The following is a 19,164-nucleotide window of genomic DNA, read 5'->3' as shown; positions in this document are numbered from 1 at the left end:
ACTGACTCTTCTTACTGACTATGTTTTGAACCATTCCGGTGACATTAGTCATAGATTCCGATGCTTCACTTCAAGGTTACTGTGTCCCTTGGACCTTCTTATTGACGATGAAACACAGAAATTGCATCGGAATTAAATACAAAGGGCAAAATGCCGACTTAAGTACACGAAGACTGACGTTTCTTACTGACTATGTTTTGAACCATTCCTGTGTCACTAGTTACAGATTCCGATCTTCACTTCAGGTTTACTGTATACCTTGGACTTTCTAATTGACGATGAAATACAGAAATTGCATCGGAATTAAATAGAAAAGGCACAATGACGACTTAAGTACAAGAAGACTGACTCTTCTTACTCTCCATGTTTTGAACCATTTCTGTGACACTAGTTATAGATTCCGATGCTCCACTTCAGGTTTACTGTCTCCCTTGGACCTTCTTATTGACGCTGAAACACAGAAATTGCATCGGAATTAAACACAAAAGGCACAATGCCGACTTAAGTACAAATGGACTGACTCTTCTTACTGACTATGTTTTGAACCATTCCTGTGACACTGGTTATAGATTCTGATGCTTCACTTCAGGTTTACTGTACCCCTCTGACCTTCTTATTGACGATGAAACACAGAAATTGCATCGGAATTAAATAGTAAAGTCACAATGCCGACTTAAGTACAAGGCGACTGACTTTTCTTACTGCCTTTATATTGAACCATTCCTGTGACACTAGTTATAGATTCCGATGCTTCACTTCAGGTTTACTGTATCCCTCTGATCTTCTTATTGACGATGAAACACAGAAATTGCATCGGAATTAAATACAAAAGGCACAAAGCCGACTTAAGTGCAAGAGGACAGATCCTTCTTAACGTCTATGTTTTGAACCATTCCTGAGACACTAGTTATAGATTCCGATGCTTCACTTCAGGTTTACTGTAACCGTCTGACCTTCTTATTGATGATGAAACACAGAAATTGCATCGGAGTTAAATATAAAACACACAATGCAGACTTAAGTACAAGAAGACTGACTCTTCTTACAGACTATGTTTTGAAACATTCCTGTGACAGTAGTTATAGATTGCGATGCTTCACTTCAGGTTTGCTGTATCCCTCTGACCTTCTTATTGACGATGAAACACAGCATTTGCATCGGAATTAAATACAAAAGGCACAATGCCGACTTAAGTACAAGAAGACTGACTCTTCCTACTGTCTATGTGTTGAACCATTCCTGTTACACTAGTTATAGATTCCGATGCTTCACTTCAGGTTTACTGTATCTCTCTGATCTTCTTATTGACGATGAATCACAGAAATTGCATCGGAATTAAATACCAAAGACACAATGCCGACTTAAGTACAAGAAGACTGACTCTTCTTACTGTCTATGCTTTGAACCATTCCTGTTACACTAGTTATAGATTCCGATGCTTCACTTCAGGCTTACTGTATCTCTTGGACCTTCTTATTGACGATGAAACACAGAAATTGCATCGGAATTAAACACAAAAGGCACAATGCCGACTTAAGTACAAATGGACTGACTCTTCTTACTGACTATGTTTTGAACCATTCCTGTGACACTGGTTATAGATTCTGATGCTTCACTTCAGGTTTACTGTACCCCTCTGACCTTCTTATTGACGATGAAACACAGAATTGCATCGGAATTAAATACAAAAGGCACAATGCCGACTTAAGGACAAGAAGACTGACTCTTTTTACTGACTATGTTTTGAACCATTCCTGTGACACTAGTTATGGATTCGGATGCTTTACTTCTGGTTTACTGTATCCCTCTGACCTTCTTATTGTCGATGAAACACAGAAATTGCATCGGAATTAAATAGTAAAGTCACAATGCCGACTTAAGTACAAGGCGACTGACTTTTCTTACTGCCTTTATATTGAACCATTCCTGTGACACTAGTTATAGATTCCGATGCTTCACTTCAGGTTTACTGTATCCCTCTGATCTTCTTATTGACGATGAAACACAGAAATTGCATCGGAATTAAATACAAAAGGCACAAAGCCGACTTAAGTGCAAGAGGACAGATCCTTCTTAACGTCTATGTTTTGAACCATTCCTGAGACACTAGTTATAGATTCCGATGCTTCACTTCAGGTTTACTGTAACCGTCTGACCTTCTTATTGATGATGAAACACAGAAATTGCATCGGAGTTAAATATAAAACACACAATGCAGACTTAAGTACAAGAAGACTGACTCTTCTTACAGACTATGTTTTGAAACATTCCTGTGACAGTAGTTATAGATTGCGATGCTTCACTTCAGGTTTGCTGTATCCCTCTGACCTTCTTATTGACGATGAAACACAGCATTTGCATCGGAATTAAATACAAAAGGCACAATGCCGACTTAAGTACAAGAAGACTGACTCTTCCTACTGTCTATGTGTTGAACCATTCCTGTTACACTAGTTATAGATTCCGATGCTTCACTTCAGGTTTACTGTATCCCTTGGACCTTCTTATTGACGATGAAACACAGAAATTGCATCGGAATTAAATACAAAAGGCACAATGCCGATTTAATTACATGAAGACCGACTCTTTCTACTGACTATGCTTTGAACCATTCCTGTGACACTAGTTATAGATTCCGATGCTTCACTTCAGGTTTACTGTATCCCTTGGACCTCCTTCGTGACGATGAAACACAGAAATTGCATCGGAATTAAATACAAAAAGCACAATGCCGACTTAAGGACAAGAAGGCTAACTCTTCTTACTGACAATGTTTTGAACCATTCCTGTGACACTAGCTATAGATTCCGATGCTTCACTTCAGGTTTACTGTATCCCTCTGCCCTTCGTATTGACGATGAAACACAGAAATTGCATCGGAATTAAATACAAAAGGCACAATGCCGACTTAAGTACAAGAAGACTAACTCTTCTTACTGTCTATATTTCGAACTATTCCTGTGACACTAGTTATAGATTCCGATGCTTCACTCCAGGTTTACTGTATACCTTGGACCTTCTTATTGACAATGAAACACAGAAATTGCATCGGAATTAAATAGAAAAGGCACAATGCCGACTTAAGTACAAGAAGACTGACGCTTCTTACTGACTATGATTTTGAACCATTCCTGTGACACTAGTTATAGATTCCGATGCTTCACTTCAGGTTTACTGTATTCCTTGGACCTTCTTATTGACGATGAAACACAGATATTGCATCTGAATGAAATAGAAAAGGCACAATGCCGACTTAAGTACAAGAAGACTGACTCTTCTTACTGTTTATGATTGAATCATTCCTGTGACACTAGTTATAGATTCCGATGCTTCACTTCAGGTTTACTGTATCCCTCTGACCTTCCTATAGACGATGAAACACAGAAATTGCATCCGAATTAAATACAAAAGGCACAATATCGACTTAAGTACAAGAAGACTGACTCTTCCTACTGTCTATGTTTTGAACCATTCCTGTGACACTAGTTATAGATTTCGATGCTACACTTTAGGTTTACTGTATCCCTCTGACCTTCTTATTGACGATGAAACACAGAAATTGCATCGGAATTAAATACAAAAGGCACAATGCCGACTTAAGTACAGGAAGACTGACTCTTCTTACTGACTATGTTTTGAACCATTCTCGTGACACTAGTTATAGATTCCGATGCTTCACTTCAGGTTTACTGTATCCCTTAAACCTTCTTATTGTCGATGAAACCCAGAAATTGCATCAGAATTAAATAGAAAAGGAACAATGCCGACTTAAGTACAAGAAGACTGAGTCTTCTTACTGACTATGTTTTTCAACCATTCCTGTGACACTAGTTATAGATTCCGGTGCTTCACTCCAGGTTTACTGTTTCCCTTGGACCTTCTTATTGACGATGAAACACAGAAATTGCATCGGAATTAAATACAAAAGGCACAATGCCGACTTAAGTACAAGAAGACTGACTGTTCTTACTGACTATGTTTGAACCATTCCTGTGTCACTAGTTATAGATTCCGATGCTTCACTTAAGGTTTACTGTATACCTTGGACCTTGTAATTGACGATGAAACACAGAGATTGCATCGGAATTAAATAGAAAAGGCACAATGCCGACTTAAGTACACGAATGCTGCCTCTTTTTACTGTCTATGTTTTGAACCATTTCTGTGACACTAGTTATAGATTGCGATGCTTCACTTCTGGTTTACTGTCTCCCTCGGACCTTCTTATTGACGATGAAACACAGAACTTGCATCGGATATAAATAAAAAAGGCACAATACCGACTTAAGTACTAGAAGACTGACTCTTCTTACTGTCTATGTTTTGAACCATTCCTGTGACACTAGTTATAGATTCCGATGCTTCACTTCAGGTTTACTGTAACCCTCTGACCTTCTTATTGATGATCAAACACAGAAATTGCATCGGAATTAAATACAAAAGGCACAATGCAGACTTATGTACAATAAGACTGACTCTTCTTACTGTCTATGTTTTGAACCATTCCTGTGACACTAGTTATAGATTCCGATGCTTCACATCAGATTTACTGTATCCCTATGATCTTCTTATTGACAATGAAACACAGAAATTGCATCGGAATTAAATACAAAAGGCACAATGCCGACTTAAGTACAAGAAGACTGACTCTTCTTAAAGTCTATGTTTGAACCATTCCTGTGACACTAGTTATAGATTCCGGTGCTTCACTCCAGGTTTATTGTTTCCCTTGGACCTTCTTATTGACGATGAAACACAGAAATTGCATCAGAATTAAATAGAAAAGGCACAATGCCGACATAAGTACAAGAAGACTGACGCTTCTTACTGACTATGTTTTTGAACCAATCATGTGACACTAGTTATAGATTCTGATGCTTCACTTCAGGTTTACTGTATCCCTCGGACCTTCTTATTGACGATGAAACACAGATATTGCGTCGGAATGAAATAGAAAAGGCACAATGCCGACTTAAGTACAAGAAGGCTGCCTCTTTTTACTGTCTATGTTTTGAACCATTTCTGTGACACTAATTACAGATTGCGATGCTTCACTTCAGGTTTACTGTCTCCCTTGGACCTTCTTATTGACGATGAAACACAGAAATTGCATCAGAATTAAATAGAAAAGGCACAACGCCGACTTAAGTACAAGAAGACTGACGCTTCTTACTGACTATGTTTTTGAACCATTCCTGTGACACCAGTTATAGATTCCGATGCTTCACTTCAGGTTTACTGTATCCCTTGGACCTTCTTATTGACGATGAAACACAGATATTGCATCGGAATGAAATAGAAAAGGCACAATGCCGACTTAAGTACAAGAATGCTGCCTCTTTTTACTGTCTATGTTTTGAACCATTTCTGTGACACTAGTTACAGATTGCGATGCTTCACTTCAGGTTTACTGTCTCCCTTGGACCTTCTTATTGACGATGAAACACAGAAATTGCATCGGAATTAAATACAAAAGGCACAATGCCGACTTAAGTACAAGAAGACTAACTCTTCTTACTGTCTATATTTTGAACTATTCCTGTGACGCTAGTTATAGATTCCGATGCTTCACTCCAGGTTTACTGTATACCTTGGACCTTCTTATTGACAATGAAACACAGAAATTGCATCGGAATTAAATAGAAAAGGCACAATGCCGACTTAAGTACAAGAGGACTGACTCTTCCTACTGTCAATGTTTTGAACCATTCCTGTGACACTAGTTATAGATTCCGGTGCTTCACTCCAGGTTTACTGTTTCCCTTGGACCTTCTTGTTGACGATGAAACACAGAAATTGCATCAGAATTAAATAGAAAAGGCACAATGCCGCCTTAAGTACAAGAAGACTGACGCTTCTTACTGACTATGATTTTGAACCATTCCTGTGACACTAGTTATAGATTCCGATGCTTCACTTCAGGTTTACTGTATCCCTTGGACCTTCTTATTGACGATGAAACACAGATATTGCATCGGAATGAAATAGAAAAGGCACAATGCCGACTTAAGTACAAGAAGACTGACTCTTCTTACTGTTTATGATTGAATCATTCCTGTGACACTAGTTATAGATTCCGATGCTTTACTTCAGGTTTACTGTATCCCTCTGACCTTCCTATAGACGATGAAACACAGAAATTGCATCCGAATGAAATACAAAAGGCACAATATCGACTTAAGTACAAGAAGACTGACTCTTCCTACTGTCTATGTTTTGAACCATTCCTGTGACTCTAGTTATAGATTTCGATGCTACACTTCAGGTTTACTGTATCCCTCTGACCTTCTTATTGACGATGAAACACAGAAATTGCATCGGAATTAAATACAAAAGGCACAATGCCGACTTAAGTACAGGAAGACTGACTCTTCTTACTGACTATGATTTGAACCATTCTCGTGACACTAGTTATAGATTCCGTTGCTTCACTTCAGGTTTACTGTATCCCTTAAACCTTCTTATTGTCGATGAAACACAGAAATTGCATCGGAATTAAATACAAAAGGCACAATGCCGACTTAAGTACAAGAAGACTGACTCTTCTTACTGAGTATGTTTGAACCATTCCTGTGTCACTAGTTATAGATTCCGATGCTTCACTTCAGGTTTACTGTATACCTTGGACCTTACAATTGACGATGAAACACAGAGATTGCATCGGAATTAAATAGTAAAGGCACAATGCCGACTTAAGTACAAGAAGACTGACGCTTCTTACTGACTATGTTTTTCAACCATTCCTGTGACACTAGTTATAGATTCCGGTGCTTCACTCCAGGTTTACTGTTTCCCTTGGACCTTCTTATTGACGATGAAACACAGAAATTGCATCGGAATTAAATACAAAAGGCACAATGCCGACTTAAGTACAAGAAGACTGACTCTTCTTACTGACTATGTTTGAACCATTCCTGTGTCACTAGTTATAGATTCCGATGCTTCACTTCAGGTTTACTGTATACCTTTGACCTTGTAATTGACGATGAAACACAGAGATTGCATCGGAATTAAATAGAAAAGGCACAATGCCGACTTAAGTACACGAATGCTGCCTCTTTTTACTGTCTATGTTTTGAACTATTTCTGTGACACTAGTTATAGATTCCGATGCTTCACTTCAGGTTTACTGTAACACTCTGACCTTCTTATTGACGATGAAACACAGAAATTGCATCGGAATTAAATACAAAAGGCACAATGCAGACTTATGTACAATAAGACTGACTCTTCTTACTGTCTATGTTTTGAACCATTCCTGTGACACTAGTTATAGATTCCTATGCTTCACATCAGATTTACTGTATCCCTATGATCTTCTTATTGACAATGAAACACAGAAATTGCATCGGAATTAAATACAAAAGGCACAATGCTGACTTAAGTACAAGAAGACTGACTCTTCTTACAGTCTATGTTTTGAACCATTCCTGTGACACTACTTATAGATTCCGGTGCTTCACTCCAGGTTTACTGTTTCCCTTGGACCTTCTTATTGACGATGAAACACAGAAATTGCATCAGAATTAAATAGAAAAGGCACAACGCCAACTTAAGTACAAGAAGACTGACGCTTCTTACTGACTATGCTTTTGAACCATTCCTGTGACACTAGTTATAGATTCCGATGCTTCACTTCATGTTTACTGTATCCCTTGGACCTTCTTATTGACGATGAAACACAGATATTGCATCGGAATGAAATAGAAAAGGCACAATGCCGACTTAAGTACAAGAATGCTGCCTCTTTTTACTGTCTATGTTTTGAACCATTTCTGTGACACTAGTTACAGATTGCGATGCTTCACTTCAGGTTTACTGTCTCCCTTGGACCTTCTTATTGACGATGAAACACAGAAATTGCATCGGAATTAAATACAAAAGGCACAATACCGACTTAAGTACAAGAAGACTGACTCTTCTTACTGTCTATGTTTTAAACCATTCCTGTGACACTAGTTATAGATTCCGATGCTTCACATCAGGTTTACTGTATCCCTATGATCTTCTTAATGACAATGAAACACAGAAATTGCATCGGAATTAAATACAAAAGGCACAATGCTGACTTAAGTACAAGAAGACTGACTCTTCTTACAGTCTATGTTTTGAACCATTCCTGTGACACTAGTTATAGATTCCGATGCTTCACTTCAGGCTTACTGTATCCCTTGGACCTTCTTATTGACGATGAAACACAGAAATTGCATCAGAATTAAATAGAAAAGGAACAATGCCGACTTAAGTACAAGAAGACTGAGTCTTCTTACTGACTATGTTTTTCAACCATTCCTGTGACACTAGTTATAGATTCCGGTGCTTCACTCCAGGTTTACTGTTTCCCTTGGACCTTCTTATTGACGATGAAACACAGAAATTGCATCGGAATTAAATACAAAAGGCACAATGCCGACTTAAGTACAAGAAGACTGACTCTTCTTACTGACTATGTTTGAACCATTCCTGTGTCACTAGTTATAGATTCCGATGCTTCACTTCAGGTTTACTGTATACCTTTGACCTTGTAATTGACGATGAAACACAGAGATTGCATCGGAATTAAATAGAAAAGGCACAATGCCGACTTAAGTACACGAATGCTGCCTCTTTTTACTGTCTGTGTTTTGAACTATTTCTGTGACACTAGTTATAGATTGCGATGCTTCACTTCAGGTTTACTGTCTCCCCTGGACCTTCTAATTGACGATGAAACACAGAACTTGCATCGGAATTAAATACAAAAGGCACAATACCGACTTAAGTACAAGAAGACTGACTCTTCTTACTGTCTATGTTTTGAACCATTCCTGTGACACTAGTTATAGATTCCGATGCTTCACTTCAGGTTTACTGTATCCCTATGATCTTCTTATTGACGATGAAACACAGAAATTGCATCGGAATTAAATACAAAAGGCACAATCCCGACTTAAGTACAAGAGGACTGATCCTTCTTACTGTCTATGTTTTGAACCATTCCTGAGACACTAGTTATAGATTCCGATGCTTCACTTCAGGTTTACTGTAACACTCTGACCTTCTTATTGACGATGAAACACAGAAATTGCATCGGAATTAAATACAAAAGGCACAATGCAGACTTATGTACAATAAGACTGACTCTTCTTACTGTCTATGCTTTGAACCATTCCTGTGACACTAGTTATAGATTCCGATGCTTCACATCAGATTTACTGTATCCCTATAATCTTCTTATTGACAATGAAACACAGAAATTGCATCGGAATTAAATACAAAAGGCACAATGCTGACTTAAGTACAAGAAGACTGACTCTTCTTACAGTCTATGATTTGAACCATTCCTGTGACACTACTTATAGATTCCGGTGCTTCACTCCAGGTTTACAGTTTCCCTTGGACCTTCTTATTGACGATGAAACACAGAAATTGCATCAGAATTAAATAGAAAAGGCACAACGCCAACTTAAGTACAAGAAGACTGACGCTTCTTACTGACTATGTTTTTGAACCATTCCTGTGACACTAGTTATAGATTCCGATGCTTCACTTCAGGTTTACTGTATCCCTTGGACCTTCTTATTGACGATGAAACACAGATATTGCATCGGAATGAAATAGAAAAAGCACAATGCCGACTTAAGTACAAGAATGCTGCCTCTTTTTACTGTCTATGTTTTGAACCATTTCTGTGACACTAGTTACAGATTGCGATGCTTCACTTCAGGTTTACTGTCTCCCTTGGACCTTCTTATTGACGATGAAACACAGAAATTGCATCGGAATTAAACACAAAAGGCACAATACCGACTTAAGTACAAGAAGACTGACTCTTCTTACTGTCTATGTTTTGAACCATTCCTGTGACACTAGTTATAGATTCCGATGCTTCACTTCAGGCTTACTGTATCCCTTGGACCTTCTTATTGACGATGAAACACAGAAATTGCATCAGAATTAAATAGAAAAGGAACAATGCCGACTTAAGTACAAGAAGACTGAGTCTTCTTACTGACTATGTTTTTCAACCATTCCTGTGACACTAGTTATAGATTCCGGTGCTTCACTCCAGGTTTACTGTTTCCCTTGGACCTTCTTATTGACGATGAAACACAGAAATTGCATCGGAATTAAATACAAAAGGCACAATGCCGACTTAAGTACAAGAAGACTGACTGTTCTTACTGACTATGTTTGAACCATTCCTGTGTCACTAGTTATAGATTCCGATGCTTTACTTAAGGTTTACTGTATACCTTGGACCTTGTAATTGACGATGAAACACAGAGATTGCATCGGAATTAAATAGAAAAGGCACAATGCCGACTTAAGTACACGAATGCTGCCTCTTTTTACTGTCTTTGTTTTGAACCATTTCTGTGACACTAGTTATAGATTGCGATGCTTCACTTCTGGTTTACTGTCTCACTTGGACCTTCTTATTGACGATGAAACACAGAACTTGCATCGGAATTAAATACAAAAGGCACAATACCGATTTAAGTACAAGAAGACTGACTCTTCTTACTGTCTATGTTTTGAACCATTCCTGTGACACTAGTTATAGATTCCGATGCTTCACTTCAGGGTTACTGTATCCCTATGATCTTCTTATTGATGATGAAACACAGAAATAGCATCGGAATTAAATACAAAAGGCACAATCCCGACTTAAGTACAAGAGGACTGATCCTTCTTACTGTCTATGATTTGAACCATTCCTGAGACACTAGTTATAGATTCCGATGCTTCACTTCAGGTTTACTGTAACCCTCTGACCTTCTTATTGATGATCAAACACAGAAATTGCATCAGAATTAAATACAAAAGGCACAATGCCGACTTAAGGACAAGAAGACTAACTCTTCTTACTGACAATGATTTGAACCATTCCTGTGACACTAGCTATAGATTCAGATGCTTCACTTCAGGTTTACTGTATCCCTCTGACCTCCTTATTGACGATGAAACACAGTAATTGCATCGGAATTAAATACAAAAGGCACAATGCCGACTTCAGTACAAGAAGACTGACTCTTCTTACTGTCTATGCTTTGAACCATTCCATTGACACTAGTTATAGATTCCGATGCTTCACTCCAGGTTTACTGTATCCCTTGGACCTTCTTATTGACGATGAAACACAGAAATTGCATCGGAATTAAATAGAAAAGGTACAATGCCGTCTTAAGTACAAGAGTACAGACTCTTCTTCCTTCTATGTTTTGAACCATTTGTGTGACACTAGTTATAGATTCCGATGCTTCACTTCAGGTTTACTGTATCCCTTGGACCTTCTTATTGACGATGAAACACAGATATTGCATGGGAATGAAATAGAAAAGGCACAATGCCGACATAAGTACAAGAAGGCTGCCTCTTTTTACTGTCTATGTTTTGAACCATTTCTGTGACACTAGTTACAGATTGCGATACTTCACTTCAGGTTTACTGTCTCCCTTGGACCTTCTTATTGACGATGAAACACAGAAATTGCATCGGAATTAAATACAAAAGGCACAATACCGACTTAAGTACAAGAAGACTGACTCTTCTTACTGTCTATGCTTTGAACCATTCCTGTGACACTAGTTATAGATTCCGATGCTTCACATCAGGTTTACTGTATCCCTATGATCTTCTTAATGACAATGAAACACAGAAATTGCATCGGAATTAAATACAAAAGGCACAATGCTGACTTAAGTACAAGAAGACTGACTCTTCTTACAGTCTATGTTTGAACCATTCCTGTGACACTAGTTATAGATTCCGATGCTTCACTTCAGGCTTACTGTATCCCTTGGACCTTCTTATTGACGATGAAACACAGAAATTGCATCAGAATTAAATAGAAAAGGAACAATGCCGACTTAAGTACAAGAAGACTGACGCTTCTTACTGACTATGTTTTTCAACCATTCCTGTGACACTAGTTATAGATTCCGGTGCTTCACTCCTGGTTTACTGTTTCCCTTGGACCTTCTTATTGACGATGAAACACAGAAATTGCATCGGAATTAAATACAAAAGGCACAATGCCGACTTAAGTACAAGAAGACTGACTCTTCTTACTGACTATGTTTGAACCATTCCTGTGTCACTAGTTATAGATTCCGATGCTTCACTTCAGGTTTACTGTATACCTTGGACGTTGTAATTGACGATGAAACACAGAGATTGCATCGGAATTAAATAGAAAAGCCACAATGCCGACTTAAGTACACGAATGCTGCCTCTTTTTACTGTCTATGTTTTGAACCATTTCTGTGACACTAGTTATAGATTGCGATGCTTAACTTCATGTTTACTGTCTCCCCTGGACCTTCTTATTGACGATGAAACACAGAACTTGCATCGGAATTAAATACAAAAGGCACAATACCGACTTAAGTACAAGAAGACTGACTCTTCTTACTGTCTATGTTTTGAACCATTCCTGTGACACTAGTTATAGATTCCGATGCTTCACTTCAGGTTTACTGTATCCCTATGATCTTCTTATTGACGATGAAACACAGAAATTGCATCGGAATTAAATGTAAAAGGCACAATCCCGACTTAAGTATAAGAGGACTGATCCTTCTTACTGTCTATGTTTTGAACCATTCCTGAGACACTAGTTATAGATTCCGATGCTTCACTTCAGGTTTACTGTAACCCTCTGACCTTCTTATTGACGATGAAACACAGAAATTGCATCGGAATTAAATACAAAAGGCACAATGCAGGCTTAAGTACAATAAGACTGACTCTTCTTACTGTCTATGTTTTGAACCATCCTGTGACACTAGTTATAGATTCCGATGCTTCACATCAGATTTACTGTATCCCTATGATCTTCTCATTGACAATGAAACACAGAAATTGCATCGGAATTAAATACAAAAGGCACAATGCTGACTTAAGTACAAGAAGACTGACTCTTCTTACAGTCTATGTTTTGAACCATTCCTGTGACACTAGTTATAGATTCCGGTGCTTCACTCCAGGTTTACTGTTTCCCTTGGACCTTCTTATTGACGATGAAACACAGAAATTGCATCAGAATTAAATAGAAAAGGCACAATGCCGACTTAAGTACAAGAAGACTGACGCTTCTTACTGACTATGTTTTGAACCATTCCTGTGACACTAGTTATAGATTCCGATGCTTCACTTCAGGTTTACTGTATCCCTTGGACCTTCTTATTGACGATGAAACACAGATATTGCATCGGAATGAAATAGAAAAGGCACAATGCCGACTTAAGTACAAGAAGGCTGCCTCTTTTTACTGTCTATGTTTTGAACCATTTCTGTGACACTAGTTACAGATTGCGATGCTTCACTTCAGGTTTACTGTCTCCCTTGGACCTTCTTATTGACGATGAAACACAGAAATTGCATCGGAATTAAATACAAAAGGCACAATACCGACTTAAGTACAAGAAGACTGACTCTTCCTACTGTCTATGTTTTGACCATTCCTGTGACACTAGTTATAGATTCCGATGCTTCACATCAGGTTTACTGTATCCCTATGATCTTCTTAATGACAATGAAACACAGAAATTGCATCGGAATTAAATACAAAAGGCACAATGCTGACTTAAGTACAAGAAGACTGACTCTTCTTACAGTCTATGTTTTGAACCATTCCTGTGACACTAGTTATAGATTCCGATGCTTCACTTCAGGCTTACTGTATCCCTTGGACCTTCTTATTGACGATGAAACACAGAAATTGCATCAGAATTAAATAGAAAAGGAACAATGCCGACTTAAGTACAAGAAGACTGACGCTTCTTACTGACAATGTTTTTCAACCATTCCTGTGACACTAGTTATAGATTCCGGTGCTTCACTCCAGATTTACCGTCTCCCTTGGACCTTCTTATTGACGAAGAAACACAGAAATTGCATCGGAATTAAATACAAAAGGCACAATGCCGACTTAAGTACAGGAAGACTGACTCGTCTTACTGACTATGTTTGAACCATTCTTGTGTCACTAGTTATAGATTCCGATGCTCCACTTCAGGTTTACTGTATACCTTGGACCTTCTAATTGACGATGAAACACAGAGATTGCATCGGAATTAAATAGAAAAGGCACAATGCCGACTTAAGTACACGAATGCTGCCTCTTTGTACTGTCTATGTTTTGAACCATTTCTGTGACACTAGTTATAGATTGCGATGCTTCACTTCAGGTTTACTGTCTCCCTTGGACCTTCTTATTGACGATGAAACACAGAAATTGCATCGGAATTAAATACAAAAGGCACAATGCTGACTTAAGTACAAGAAGACCGACTCTTCTTACAGTCTATGTTATGAACCATTCCTGTGACACTAGTTATAGATTCCGATGCTTCACATCAGGTTTACTGTATCCCTATGATCTTCTTAATGACAATGAAACACAGAAATTGCATCGGAATTAAATACAAAAGGCACAATGCTGACTTAAGTACAAGAAGACTGACTCTTCTTACAGTCTATGTTTTGAACCATTCCTGTGACACTAGTTATAGATTCCGATGCTTCACTTCAGGCTTACTGTATCCCTGGGACCTTCTTATTGACGATGAAACACAGAAATTGCATCAGAATTAAATAGAAAAGGAACAATGCCGACTTAAGTACATGAAGACTGACGCTTCTTACTGACAATGTTTATCAACCATTCCTGTGACACTAGTTATAGATTCCGGTGCTTCACTCCAGGTTTACTGTCTCCCTTGGACCTTCTTATTGACGATGAAACACAGAAATTGCATCGGAATTAAATACAAAAGGCACAATGCAGACTTAAGTACAATAAGACTGACTCTTCTTACTGTCTATGTTTTGAACCATTCCTGTGACACTAGGTATAGATTCCGATGCTTCACATCAGATTTACTGTATCCCTATGATCTTCTTATTGACAATGAACCACAGAAATTGCATCGGAATTAAATACAAAAGGCACAATGCTGACTTAAGTACAAGAAGACTGACTCTTCTTACAGTCTATGTTTTGAACCATTCCTGTGACACTAGTTATAGATTCCGGTGCTTCACATCAGATTTACTGTATCCCTATGATCTTCTTATTGACGATGAAACACAGAAATTGCATCGGAATTAAATACAAAAGGCACAATGCCGACTTAAGTACAAGAAGACTGACTGTTCTTACTGACTATGTTTGAACCATTCCTGTGTCACTAGTTATAGATTCCGATGCTTCACTTCGGGTTTACTGTATACCTTGGACCTTGTAATTGACGGTGAAACACAGAGATTGCATCGGAATTAAATAGAAAAGGCACAATGCCGATTTAAGTACACGAATGCTGCCTCTTTTTACTGTCTATGTTTTGAACCATTTCTGTGACACTAGTTATAGATTGCGATGCTTCACTTCAGGTTTACTGTCTCCCTTGGACCTTCTTATTGACGATGAAACACAGAACTTGCATCGGAATTAAATACAAATGGCACAATACCGACTTAAGTACAAGAAGACTGACTCTTCTTACTGTCTATGCTTTGAACCATTCCTGTGACACTAGTTATAGATTCCGATGCTTCACTTCAGGTTTACTGTAACCCTCTGACCTTCTTATTGATGATCAAACACAGAAATTGCATCGGAATTATATACAAAAGGCACAATGCAGACTTATGTACAATAAGACTGACTCTTCTTACTGTCTATGTTTTGAACCATTCCTGTGACACTAGTTATAGATTCCGATGCTTCACATCAGATTTACTGTATCCCTATGATCTTCTTATTGACAATGAAACACAGAAATTGCATCGGAATTAAATACAAAAGGCACAATGCTGACTTAAGTAGAAGAAGACTGACTCTTCTTAAAGTCTATGTTTTGAACCATTCCTGTGACACTAGTTATAGATTCCGGTGCTTCACTCCAGGTTTACTGTTTCCCTTGGACCTTCTTATTGACGATGAAACACAGAAATTGCATCAGAATTAAATAGAAAAGGCACAATGCCGACATAAGTACAAAAAGACTGACGCTTCTTACTGACTATGTTTTTGAACCATTCCTGTGACACTAGTTATAGATTCCGATGCTTCACTTCAGGTTTACTGCATCCCTTGGACCTTCTTATTGACGATGAAACACAGATATTGCGTCGGAATGAAATAGAAAAGGCACAATGCCGACTTAAGTACAAGAAGGCTGCCTCTTTTTAATGTCTATGTTTTGAACCATTTCTGTGACACTAGTTACAGATTGCGATGCTTCACTTCAGGTTTACTGTCTCCTTTGGACCTTGTTATTGACGATGAAACACAGAAATTGCATCGGAATTAAATACAAAAGGCACAATACCGACTTAAGTACAAGAAGACTGACTCTTCTTACTGTCTATGTTTTTAACCATTCCTGTGACACTAGTTATAGATTCCGATGCTTCACATCAGCTTTACTGTATCCCTATGATCTTCTTAATGACAATGAAACACAGAAATTGCATCGGAATTAAATACAAAAGGCACAATGCTGACTTAAGTACAAGAAGACTGACTCTTCTTACAGTCTATGTTTTGAACCATTCCTGTGACACTAGTTATAGATTCCGATGCTTCACTTCAGGCATACTGTATCCCTTGGACCTTCTTATTGACGATGAAACACAGAAATTGCATCAGAATTAAATAGAAAAGGAACAATGTCGACTTAAGTACAAGAAGACTGACGCTTCTTACTGACAATGTTTTTCAACCATTCCTGTGACACTAGTTATAGATTCCGGTGCTTCACTCCAGGTTTACTGTAACCCTCTGACCTTCTTATTGATGATCAAACACAGAAATTGCATCGGAATTAAATACAAAAGGCACAATGCAGACTTAAGTACAATAAGACTGACTCTTCTTACAGACTATGTTTTGAACCATTCCTGTGACACTGGTTATAGATTGCGATGCTTCACTTCAGGTTTGCTGTATCCCTCTGACCTTCTTGTTGACGATGAAACACAGAATTTGCATCGGAATTAAATACAAAAGGCACAATGCCGACTTAAGTACAAGAAGACTGACTCTTCCTACTGTCTATGTTTTGAACCATTCCTGTGACACTAGTTATAGATTCCGATGCTTCACTTCAGGTTTACTGTATCCCTTGGACCTTCTTATTGACGATGAAACACAGAAATTGCATCGGAATAAAATACAAAAGGCACAATGCCGACTTAAGGACAAGAAGACTAACTCTTCTTCCTGACAATGAATTTGAACCATTCCTGTGACACTAGCTATAGATTCCGATGCTTCACTTCAGGTTTACTGTATCCCTCTGACCTTCTTATTGACGATGAAACACAGAAATTGCATCGGAATTAAATACAAAAGGCACAATGCCGACTTCAGTACAAGAAGACTGACTCTTCTTACTGTCTATGCTTTGAACCATTCCATTGACACTAGTTATAGATTCCGATGCTTCACTCCACGTTTACTGTATCCCTTGGACCTTCTTATTGACGATGAAACACAGAAATTGCATCGGAATTAAATAGAAAAGGCACAATGCCGTCTTAAGTACAAGAGTACTGACTCTTCTTCCTTCTATGTTTTGAACCATTCCGGTGACACTAGTCATAGATTCCGATGCTTCACCACAGGTTTACTGTATCCCTTGGACCTGCTTATTGACGATAAAACACAGAAATTGCATCGGAATTAAATACAAAGGGCAAATTGCCGACTTAAGTACACGAAGACTGACTCTTCTTACTGCCTATGCTTTGAACCATTCCTGTGACACTAGTTATAGATTCCGATGCTACACTCCAAGTTTACTGTATCCCTTGGACCTTCTTATTGACGATGAAAAACAGAAATTGCGTCGGAATGAAATAGAAAAGGCACAATGCCGACTTAAGTACAAGAAGGCTGCCTCTTTTTACTGTCTATGTTTTGAACCATTTCTGTGACACTAGTTACAGATTGCGATGCTTCACTTCAGGTTTATTGTCTCCCTTGGACCTTCTTATTGACGATGAAACACAGAAATTGCATCGGAATTAAATACAAAAGGCACAATACCGACATAAGTACAAGAAGACTGACTCTTCCTACTGTCTATGTTTTTACCATTCCTGTGACACTAGTTATAGATTCCGATGCTTCACATCAGGTTTACTGTATCCCTATGATCTTCTTAATGACAATGAAACACAGAAATTGCATCGGAATTAAATACAAAAGGCACAATGCTGACTTACGTACAAGAAGACTGACTCTTCTTACAGTCTATGTTTTGAACCATTCCTGTGACACTAGTTATAGATTCCGATGCTTCACTTCAGGCTTACTGTATCCCTTGGACCTTCTTATTGACGATGAAACACAGAAATTGCATCAGAATTAAATAGAATAGGAACAATGCCGACTTAAGTACAAGAAGATTGACGCTTCTTACTGACAATGTTTTTCAACCATTCCTGTGACACTAGTTATAGATTCCGGAGCTTCACTCCAGATTTACTGTCTCCCTTGGACCTTCTTATTGACGATGAGACACAGAAATTGCATCGGAATTAAATACAAAAGGCACAATGCCGACTTAAGTACAAGAAGACTGACTCGTCTTACTATGTTTGAACCATTCCTGTGTCACTAGTTATAGATTCCGATGCTTCACTTCAGGTTTACTGTATACCTTGGACCTTGTAATTGACGGTGAAACACAGAGATTGCATCGGAATTAAATAGAAAAGGCACAATGCCGACTTAAGTACACGAATGCTGCCTCTTTTTACTGTCTATGTTTTGAACCATTTCTGTGACACTAGTTATAGATTGCGATGCTTCACTTCAGGTTTACTGTCTCCCTTGGACCTTCTTATTGACGATGAAACACAGAACTTGCATCGGAATTAAATACAAATGGCACAATACCGACTTAAGTACAAGAAGACTGACTCTTCTTACTGTCTATGTTTTGAACCATTCCTGTGACACTAGTTATAGATTCCGATGCTTCACTTCAGGTTTACTGTAACCCTCTGACCTTCTTATTGATGATCAAACACAGAAATTGCATCGGAATTATATACAAAAGGCACAATGCAGACTTATGTACAATAAGACTGACTCTTCTTACTGTCTATGTTTTGAACCATTCCTGTGACACTAGTTATAGATTCCGATGCTTCACATCAGATTTA

This window comes from Schistocerca serialis, chromosome 2, assembly GCF_023864345.2.
Source record: "Schistocerca serialis cubense isolate TAMUIC-IGC-003099 chromosome 2, iqSchSeri2.2, whole genome shotgun sequence".
Classification (NCBI taxonomy): Eukaryota; Metazoa; Arthropoda; class Insecta; order Orthoptera; family Acrididae; genus Schistocerca; species Schistocerca serialis.
The sequence above is the reverse complement of the archived record's forward strand: the minus strand, read 5'-3'. Positions refer to the sequence as shown.